Here is an 11,693-nt window from a genome sequence, read left to right as displayed (position 1 = left end):
GGCGAAAAAGTAAACTTTCTTGATATAACTTTGCAAGGTATTAGTGAAGGTAGAATACAAACGAGCCTACATAGAAAGTTTGAAGAGAGTAGCCATATACTGCATGGGGAGAGCTGCCATCCCCCCATACTATTAAAGCTATTCCTTATGGAGAACTTCTTAGAATAAAAATAATATGTAATGATAAAAAAGATTGTGATAAGGAAATAGAAAAAACAGTGCATATGTTTGTAAATAGAGGTTACAATGAAATAGTGGTGGAAGAAAGCAGAAATAGGGTTATGCAACAAAATAACACTAGAAGGATGTATAGTATGGAAGGGAGAGTACATAAACAGGATAAACAGAGATTACGTTTTGTGACTAAATGCATGGTGTTTACAGAAGTTTTAGTACATTTGGTAAAATACCACTGGAGCATTTTAGAAAAAAGCAAATTTCTTAATATAAAAGTTAATGAGTATCTTATGTTCTCCTATTTGAAAGGTAGAAGTATAACAGACTTTTTAGTGCATGGCAAGTTTCAGTTGCTTGCAAGTAACAGGAGCATGGTAGTAGATATAACAGGCACTTTCCCTTGTAGAAAGTGTAGTTGTTGTCAATACATTGTAAAAAGTTTTGATAAAGTCAATGAAAAAAAATTTACATGTAAAGGAAGATTTTCTTGTGACAGTGTAGGTATAGTATATGGTTTGAAATGTTCCTGTGGTAAGGTATATATAGGGGAAAGTAAGATAAGTTTTAAACAAAGATTAAAGGAACACGTTAGGGATGTTAAGAAAGGTAAAGAAAAAAGCCCTGTTGCATTACACATTAAGGAATGCCACAATGGAAATATACAGGGTTTGCAGGCTATGATTTTAGGGCAAGTGCAACAAATGTATGATTTTGATATCAAAAAGCAACTTTGGAAACTGGAATCTATTTTAATTCTGACATTTTACACTAATTCCAAATGGAATTAATACAGAATATCATTGGAAGTGTTTCCTGTAATTAATTTAGAATTTGTGATTGGTTAATTGTTTGTGATTATGCTATTTAAAGATGGGATGTATGAGCAGGGATATACTCTGTAAAGGCTGAACAGCCGAGGCGCTAGAGAAGTTTGCTTTTATGCGGTGTGTATGCTGTTGACCAGATTTTATTGGATCCAGGTGTGTGCTTATTTTACCTGTGCTGTGGGACTGCATTTTGGATCAACTACTGGACTGGAATTTTAATAAAATATAAAGGTAATCACTGGCTACTTTCTTTTGTGGTGGTGAACTGCATAGTTTCCATTTGTGAAGTACAAATGTGAAATATGTTACATGGCTGTCCTCTTTTATTACAATCACACATCTTGTACACAGAAGTGGCTATACCTGCTTGATGGGGGTTGTCTTCATGGAAGTAACTGACCCGCTTGTCATTTCCTCAGTTTCAACAGTTATCTTTCACAAAATAAGGCATAAAGTGCAACACAGTACATCCAGACCTTCACTGCGTCTGGGGGCCTAGTGGCCCCCACACCCTAAGGATGTATTAGTTGATTCTGACTCAGGCTTAACAGTGACTTCTGCATTGGCTAGCCTAAAACTTCCCCTGATCAGAGTTGTGCATGGACGTTCACTGTAGCTTGTGTGGAGGGCTAAGTTAGGGACAATGTCTTATTTATGAAAAAATTGACATGACTGTAAAAGACTGGAGTTAACTGGAATGAATGTCATTATCTGTTAATTACCCAGAACTGTGCTGAACAGGTACCAGTATGTCCTGTATGGACCAAATATTCTTGTACTTTTCAGAATAAAGTCTGCACACCCTGTAATTCAGTTAAAAATGCTTTATTATGTACAGTGAGGGTAAACAATATCCAAATACTGTTTCCAGTAGCACTGGACCTAGGGACCCAGGTTGACAGTAACCTCTCATTTGACACTCACATTGCCAAATTGGTTAGGAAGACCTTCTATATTGCCCACCTTATCATGAAGGGTTTCACATCTAGATCAAGAGAGGTCATTGTGCCCCTGTACTCTTTTCTTATCAGGCCAATGATTGAGTACAATGCCCCATTTAGGATGTATCTCACCCGACACCTGCAGCAGTTGGAAAGACCCCAAAAGTTCCTCACCAAGAGGATAAAGGGTCTTAAACATATGTCATATGCTGCCCGACTGAAAAAAACTCCAGCTCTATTCAGTCGCATACCGCCTACTCAGAGGTGATCTGTGCCTGACGTACAAGGCCATGTCCAATCCTGAATTAATGGACATGCTCCACCTCAGAAAATCCAAATCCATCAGAGGCACGAGAACAAGTGACTTAAACCTCAACACAGAAATAAATAGGACGTGCTGGAGGGACAGATTCATAATCCAGAGGCTCGCTACACTCTGGAACAGAATCCCAGTCCATGTTAGGCAGAGCCCCTCACTGACTTTATTCAAGAGAAATCTCGACGAGTGGATGGGAGATCGTAGGTTTACCCCGGGGGTCATCTCTGTGTCACTACTAGACAGAGGCATAGTAAACTAAACCCTAAAAGGGCGTAGTATTCTCATCCTAAGGGGTGGTGTAAGCCACATACACTCTGGCTAGGCTTAGAAATGCCTTAGGGCAGATAGCCTAGTACGAACCTATGAACCTATGTAATAGTCCTCCGCATTCATATTCATATTCCTTTGATAAACTGAAATAGTCCTCTGCATTCATATTTCTGCCTCCTGAATAGTATAATTAAGATTCGGAAATGCTGGATATTTAACCTGAGTTCTGCACTCATACCCAAGTGTGTGTACTGCCTTCTGAGGATGGCACTGCCATGACTATCTACATATCAGTCCAAAAACAATCTTAACTTAATTTCTCTGAAGTAATTCCTAATAATACCCAAACCCTGTAAAGTTCAACACGCTTCATTAGCCTTGTTTCCCAGGCCTTGTAGCATACAAACAAGATGTATTTGTACTCAAATGTACAACACTTTCAGTTCCTATAAGTATTCTTGACTGAAGGTTATTTTCACTGATTGAAAGTACACGTATTGAAACTGTATGCAAAATGTGAAGGCTGCTTTAATATGGCTGTATTTCTAGACTTATGCAAAAAGAATACTGTATATGTGCACATTTAAATGATATCAGATCTAACAATTCATTTTGCTTTCCATCCAAGCCTCAGAGGTATGTATAGGTGACTACTTGATCTTATGTATGGCTGGGGACAGTATGGTCATTATTTTTTTATCTTTCCTCATTAACTTCACTGGTATGCACAGGGGGTTACTATAGCTTGTACTGGAGCAGTGTACTGTCTAGGAGCATTAAGTCAAAAATATTGTTGTGATCATTATTTTTTTCTCTTTCCTGACATTCAAATATCAGACGCATATACACATGGCTATCTTTTACAGAAGAGTAAGGAAACATGTTGTTTATATATGTTTGACAGCAACAGACTGAAATATATAATGTTCATTTTGCAGTAGCTTGAAATACTTCACATTAAGCCATGGACACAACTTATTTCTTCCTTGGGAAAAAAATGTAACATTGAATTTCTTCCCTTAACCATGATTTTTATTCAGGCCGTCAGTGGCTAAAAAGGTCTGGTTAAAAAAATCTAAAATGCAGCTGCAGCTCAAGTCATTTCAAACCCTCATGGTTTCTGGGAGCCTATCAGATTCCCAGATCCTCAGCTTAATGTGATTATCTCCTCTATAGTTATTGCAGTGCAGTCTTGATCAATTAAGGTGTGTTGAAATGATACAAAAAAGAAATTAGAGTTAAGGAGTAAGACTGAATTTATTTCCTTAATTGTGATTTTTGTCCAGGCTATCATTGGGCAAAAAAAAAAAAATGTTTTTTTTTTAACTCTAAACTGCACCTCAGTGCATCTGGAACCCTTAAGATTGAATCTATTTATTTCCTCCACAGTTATGATAGTGCAGGCTGACCTAGTTAGGATGTGTTACATAAATAAATGCATGCAGGAAAAAAAAACTAAAGAGTAAGACAAACTGTGAGAAAAGGATAGATGCTAAAAGTTATTTGGATGGCATGTGTCACTCTTCTGCTTTGGGCACAATAGAAGAGTCTTTGTGGGCTCTGTTCAAGCAGCTTTATTATATACAAACACATCACGATAGAAGTTTACTGATTTTAACTTAAGTAACTTATATACAAACTAACTACTGCAATCATACATGCTTGCTCACTGGCTGCACTCTCAAAATGATACTGGGAATAGCACGTGCCCGGTATTTATATATACACGCTCAATCCTTGATATGCTTCTTAAAGACACAACACATACACTGTGATCTACATCCTTCCTCTTTGAGAAATAGATCATGCAACATTATGAATCTATTTGGCATGCAGATATTACAAGTAGTTCTTTGTCATGCAATTATACAAGACTATATATATATATATATATATATATATATATATATATATATATATATATATCACATAGTTATATACATGTTGCTGCGTATTTCACACTGGGCCTGGATATTCGACCATATCATGTGACATAAAACTGGGAATTAGGTTTAGTAACTGGAGCCATCTCTGCAGAATGTTCAACCTTGGAGATATTTGGAACATCTTCAGGAATGAAAGTAGAGGTTGAAACACTCTGGCATAGGAACAACGTCTGGTTGACTCTGAGATCTAGAGTCTATGTCACAGGAAAAATGCTGTGATCTTGATTCTGGTACAGAAAGAAGATGCCTGCGATTTTTCCTGTACTCCACACCCTCCGATTCTACAAGGTAGGATCTTGGCTCAGCACATATGCCTGTAACTTGATCAATCCGGTTGAAACCTTTCACGGTTTGTATTCTCACTGTCACTTCCTCCCTCAATGGATGAAGGAATCTGCTCGATTTATCATAACTGGACTTCTGTATAGAACACTTCTTGAATAATTGAGCCTTGATGGCTTTGTTGTTTTTAGCTTTAGGCCTCAATAAACTGGAACTAATAGGTAGCATCATTCTGATTTGCCTGGATAAAAATCTTTGATCAGGTGAGCCAACTATATCTTCACAGAGTATGTTTCTGAAATTATGTAAATTCAAAAAAAATCTGTATTGTCACACTTTGACCTTTCAAGTAATTGCTTTGCACTCTGCACTGCATGTTCAGCTAGCTCATTTGGCTGTGGATATTCAGGACTGCTAGTAACATGCATAAAGTCCTATTCACTGGGAAATGATTGAGTACCATTGTCAGAAATAACTTTGTGTGGACTACCATGGACTGAGAAATGACATTTCAACTTAGTAATAACGGTAGTAGATTGTAGTTTAGGTAGTAAGTCAATCTCAAACCAATTCAAATAAGAGTCTACCAATACCAAGTAGTGTTAATTGTTCAACTCGATATCAGTGGCTACTGTTGACCAAGGTAGTTCAAGAACTTGACTTAGCTGAAGTGGTTCTCTTTGCAAATGTGGTCTAGTATTATTGCATTCTGAACAAGAAGAAAGTACGTTATCAATGTCTTTCAGTAATGAAGGCCAAAATACTAATTCTCTAGCTCTTCTCTCAGTAGATGTGGAACCTGGGTGACCACGATGTAACATCTGTATATATTTTTGTTGTAAGGAAGCAGGAACAACAATTTTAAGACCTTTGAAAATAATGCAATCTTCCATCAACATCTCATCTCTGTAAGGAAAATAGGTTTGCACCTCAGGTGGTACACTAAATTGCTTTGACGGCCATCCAGCATTAATATAGTGATTGAGCTTTTGCAAAATTGGATCAGTTTTTGGGTGATCTCTCAACTCAATAAGCCTAGTGGTAAAAAAATGATGTACTTATATCATGTCAGTGTCAAAATTCTCTGTGTCAAGCTGTTCCATCGTATTTCTGGGTGATCTGGATAAGGTATCAGCCAGATGGAGTAGTTTACCTTTCATATAGACCATTTTGAAGTTGTACTTTTGCAATTTGAGCATCATTCTTTGCAATCTCACTGGAGCAGAATGCATAGGCTTCTTTAGAATAGTAATTAGAGGTTGATGGTCAGTTTCAATCTGAATAGCTCGACCATAAATATAATCATGAAACTTGGAACATGCAAACACTATTGCCAAAAGTTCCTTCTCAATTTGAGCATATTGCATTTCAGTTTGGGTAAGTGTTCTAGATGCATAGGCTACTGGTCTGCCCTCTTGAAGTATAACTGCACCAAGAACAAATTTGGAAGCATCACAGGAAAGAGTAACTGGTTTATTCACATCATAATATCTTAATGTGGGTGGGGTGGCAATTTTCTGCTTATGGTCTTCAAATGACTTCTGGTGTTGTTCTAACCGTGACCAAGCAACATTTTCATAGGTTCATGGGGTCATAGGTAGGTACTAGGCAATTGGCCCTAGGGCCTATATAGGCCTAGCCAAAAAGGTACACTGACTTTCGCCACCCAAGAAAATTATTTTCCTGTGCCCCTGTCGAGCAGAGCCACAGAAGTGATCCCAGGGGTGAATTTCGTATTTCCCATCCAATCAGCAAGATTTTTCTTGAAGATTGCTAATGAGGAGCTTTGTTTGATATAGATAGGTAGTTTGTTCTAGAGTATGGGAAGTCTCTGGGACAGGAATCTATCCCTCCAACATGTTCTGTTTATTGTGTTGACAAGGTTTAGGTCCGTAGAGCGTGTAGCTCAGAGGGATTGGAATTTCTTTAAGTGGAGCATGTCCAACAGCTCTGAGTTTGACATAGCTTTGTATATTAGGCAGAGATCGCCTCTGAGTAGGCGATATGTGACAAAGTAAAGCTGGAGTTTTTTGAGACGATCTGTGTAGGGCATCTGTTTGATGCCGGTAATCCTCTTTGTGAGGTGTTTCTGCGGCCTTCCCAGTTGTTGTAGATGCTTGTGAGGTACATACCAAAAGGGACATTGTACTCTATAATGCGTCTAATGAGTGATGAGTAGAGGGGAACAATTATCTCTTTTTTCCTGGATGAGAAACCTTTTGTGATGAGGTGTGCCACGTAGAAGGGTTTCCTGACTACTGTGGTGATGTGATTATTAAAGGAGAGTCTACTGTCCACTTGTGTCCCAAGGTCTCTTATCACACTTTCGGTGTTCAGTACACTACCGCCTATGTGGTAGTTCATGGGTACAGCGTTTTTACCAAAAGGGATGACAATGCACTTTTTGGCATTGAGCTCAAGGCCATGTCTTTGACACCAGGCATCTGTCTCAGTGAGGCCCTTTTGTAGGATGTCCACATCGTTAGGAGTTTCGATTATGGCTCCTAGTTTGCAGTCATCTGCAAACTTCATTATCCAAAGACCTTCTGTGTTAGCCTGTACTTCAGAGAAGTAGATACCAAATAGGAGAGGACCCAGGACTGAACCTTGTGGTACTCCACTTGTCACTGGTCTGAAGTTGGACTTGGAGTCTTCTACTTTCATAGTGTGGGTTCTGTCAGTGAGCCAGTTGGCAACCCATCTTGTGACATAGGGATTTATACCTAGTTTAGTGAGTTTATCTATAATTCCAGAGTGGGGGATGGTATCGAAAGCCTTGGCAAGATCTAGATAGGCTGTGTGAACTACCTTACCCTCATCTACAGCTTTGGTGACTGCTTCAAAGAAGTCTGTCAGGTTTAGGAGACATGATCTGCCTTTTACAAACCCAAACTGGGTGGGGTCCAGAGTTTGGAGATTACCCATGTCTTTGTTTCTAAGTTCCATGATAATATGTTTCATGGCCTTGCAGACCAGGCTCGTCAGGCTAAGGGGGCGGTAGTTCCAGGGGTCCGTGGTGGATTGTGAATGTCATCTCTCTCAAAGGTGCTGTCAACTCACTGAAGTCTACTATAAACTTGCTTAAATAGTTGACCATGCATAGAAAATGCTGTAGAGCTTGAATATTGTCTGGTGCTGACAGCTCAAGAATAGCTGCTTGCTTGGTCGGGTCTGTTCTCAAGCCAGTACCACTAAATAAATGACCTACATATGTAACTTCTGGTAGTCTGAATTTGCACTTGAGAGGACTGAGCTTCAAATTTACTTCATGCTCTGTCTAGAACTCTCTTCAGGTTTCTGTCATGCTCTGCTTCACCATTGCCTCCAACCAGTAAATCATCTACTATTATGGCACAAGGATAACCCGACACAAATTTTGCTCCATTGCACGCAGGAAGACTTCACTGCAGAATTTATTCCAAATGGTATCCTTAGAAATCTGTATCTGCCAAATGGGGTACCAAAAGTGATTAGTAATGAGTATTTGCCTTCAAGCATCACTTGCCAAAATGAACTTTTTGCATCCAAAACAGATAAAACAGTGGCATTTGGTATTAGAGCTGCAACCTCTTCAACTGTACGTATTGAATGATGCAGTCTCTTCAATGCTTTGTTCAAATCTCTTGGGTCAATATATATTTTGATTTCATCTGAGCCTTTTTTGTGAGCTGCTACCATGGACGAAACCCATTCAGTTGGTTCTGTAACTGGACAGATTACACCTTGCTGTACCATTTTATCCAACTGAGCCTTAACTTTATATTGCATAGCTATCGGAACTCTTCTTGTTGGTCTGACTACTGCAGTGACCTCTGGGTCTAACTTCATGGAATACACAACTGGAAGTTTGCCCAATTTGTCATCGAAAATATCAGCATACTCTGAGAAAATGGCTTCAGAAAAATTGGGACTAGGAGATACACTTATGTGATGAACTTCTTTGTTAAAAAAAAGCAGATTCATTCTCAAACTATCTTTGAGACCCAATAAAGACTGCACTGGTCTTCGTACTACATAGAACAGCAAGTTGTAACAGTTATTGGCCAAATAACATGAAAGCATCACTGAGCCTTCGGTTTGAATTTCTTCACTTCCATAAGCAACAAGGTTTGCACTACTGGCCACATTGAGTTGCTCATTAGTTCTCAACTTTAGCAAATGTGTCTGCTGACATAACATTACACTTTGAACCAGTGTCTACTTTAAGCTATGTGAATTTACCATTGATCTGGACTGTACAAAACACTTCAGTATTTGCTAATAAAGCACTGCATCAACTCTCTCACCAATTACTGATACACTATCTATACAGAAAGCAGAATTGCAGTCTATCTGATCAACTTGCTTTTTTGTGTGACTTTTCTTTACAACTGTGTGGGGTTTACTTGATTTGCAAAACTTTTGAAAGTGGTTCCATTTTTTACACTTGTGACATTGCTGACCAAACGTTAAGCATTTCTCTCTTTTAGATTCATGATTGGCACCACAATTGCAACAGTTAACAATAAAGCTGGATTCGGGTTTTGCTGATTCATGCTTGTACTGCACTGAAGAACATGCTCCTTGAACTGAACTAGTCTTAGAACTTGCTGGAAAACTATGTAATTTCCCTGGTGAGCCAACAAGGGCTCTGGCTGCCATGTGCTTAGGCCTACTTCTGTTTGCCACATGTTGAATGCTATCTACATTTGCTCTGACACCTGCTGAAAGCATGCTCTTGTCACTCACAAGCATAATTGTGTGTTTTTCCATCACCTCATGGATTTGGCAAATCTCAGTGGCTTTACTCAACATTAAATCACTGTCACAAAGCAAAACCTTTCTCACAGCAGCACTGTAAATACCACACATGACCCTGTCCTTTATTAACTTGTCTTTTAAGTCACCAAACCGACACATTTTGGCTTTGTTTCTCAGGTCAGTTATATAAGCTGCAAATGTTTTCCCGGTTTCTGATCTCTCGTGTAAAACAAATGCCTCTCTAATGTAATATTTGTCTGGGGGTTACACATTTCTCTGAACTTGAGCTTCAGACATGCAGGATCCTTCCTTGATTCAGCCTGTACAACAATATGAAGAGTTTCACCTTCTCCCTCATACATTGCTGGTGCATACACAAATGAAAGCTCTCTTTCTATGGCCTCTGACCCAGCTAGGTTTAGTAAAATGAATGCCTTGGTGCTTGCATCTTTATCTGAATAAGCTGCTTATATAAAAATATCATACTCTTGCTCATATATTCTCCAATTCTCTGCAATATTCTGATCAAATACAAGTGGTAAGGGCTTTCAAAATCCATCTGCCATATTAACACAAAACAATGAAGGGTCTTTTAAATAAGCACGAAAACATACACATATGCCAGAAATTTATGCCATTATTTATAACTTTTCCCAATAGCACAATAAGCCTCTGTGCAACTGAACTTTGCAAAATAAGTCTCATTGGCACTGTAATATTCTTGAAATTACTGTATTGTGAGAAATCACCTTTTATCAGTATAAGAAACATATCAAATAACTGCACAATGTTGACTGAGTAACATTTCAAAGTAATTGCACTTTGCGAATAACTATACACAGCACACTGAAATCTCCCCAAAATGGCGGCACCTTGCTAGGCAATTCTTTACAGTGCAAGAAACACTCTGTAATGGCGCACTTTGTGAATAGACACACTCAGCACAAGAAACTTTTCGAAACGGATATACTTTGACTGCACTTCATGAAATAGTTGCACTTTGCACACAAACTCTTCAGAATACATGCACAGTAATAAGCACACACTGTAAGCACTTTTACACACTTTGAGGCACTTCGTATAACTCTAGTTATGCCCTTAATACAATACAAATTTGTAGTTATGCCAAAACACAGCACTTTGCCAAAAACATGGAGTCACCTTGCTGTATTTACACTCACTGTGCCCTTTTTGCCCTTATTATATTTGTTTTGTTCATTTAATCTCTTTTCATGCCCATTGTACTTTTCTTGTGCTTATTTTACTCTACACATGCCTGTTTGCCTTAAACACACTCGTTTTGCCTTAAACATACTTGTTTTGCTTTTCTGATAATTGTTTCATCTAATATCTTTACTTTAAACATTTCCCTTAGTTAATAAACCTTTTGTGCCTCCCACTTGCTTAATAATGTGGTTTATGCCCTTGTAATGCTCCGTTGGATCTTTTTTATGAATGAAACAGTTTGTGCGTATTCACATTTCCTTTGATTCTTTTCTGGCTCTTTCTCGTGCTCGTTTCTCTTAGGTTACCTTCACTGTGATCTCTGCACCTCATGGCTCCAAATGTCAATCTCTGCAATCCCAATTCTGAGACCATGTTGCTCTTCTACTTTGGACACAATAGAAGAGTCTTCATGGCTTCTGTTCAAGCAGCTTTATTATATACAAACACACCATGATAGAAGTTTACTGACTTTAACTTAAGTAATTTATATACAAACTAACTACTGCAATCATACATGCTCACTCTCTGGCTGCACTCAAAATAGCACTGAGTATAGCACGTTCCCAGTATTTATACGTGCACGCTCAGTCCTTGACATGCTTCTTAAAGACATACACTCTTAATTAGCAAATGGTGGAGGTTAACAGTCAGCAGTCCCCCTGTATGACTGTCAAACCTCTCAAATGTTCATAATTTTGCAGAGTGTCTAGATTTTTGCCTGGTATTTTTGGTCTGTTTGTCATAACATTTGTGATTTTCTGGCAAGTCATTGAGAACTGAAGTCAGTAAATAATGGCAGACATTTGAATTTCAGACTTACCTCCAGTGATGTGATAAACATTAGCTGTAAGTTGTGGCTCCTGTTGAAGTAACACCCGACCCCATGCATACCTCTCAAGTGAAAGAAATCTGGACAAAGCCGAAAATAACTGAGGGAAAATCTCTTAATCAGTGACGTATTTTA

Source organism: Protopterus annectens, chromosome 4.part0 (genome assembly GCF_019279795.1).
Source record: "Protopterus annectens isolate FY-2018-M chromosome 4.part0, PAN1.0, whole genome shotgun sequence".
NCBI lineage: Eukaryota > Metazoa > Chordata > Ceratodontiformes > Protopteridae > Protopterus > Protopterus annectens.
The sequence above is the reverse complement of the archived record's forward strand: the minus strand, read 5'-3'. Positions refer to the sequence as shown.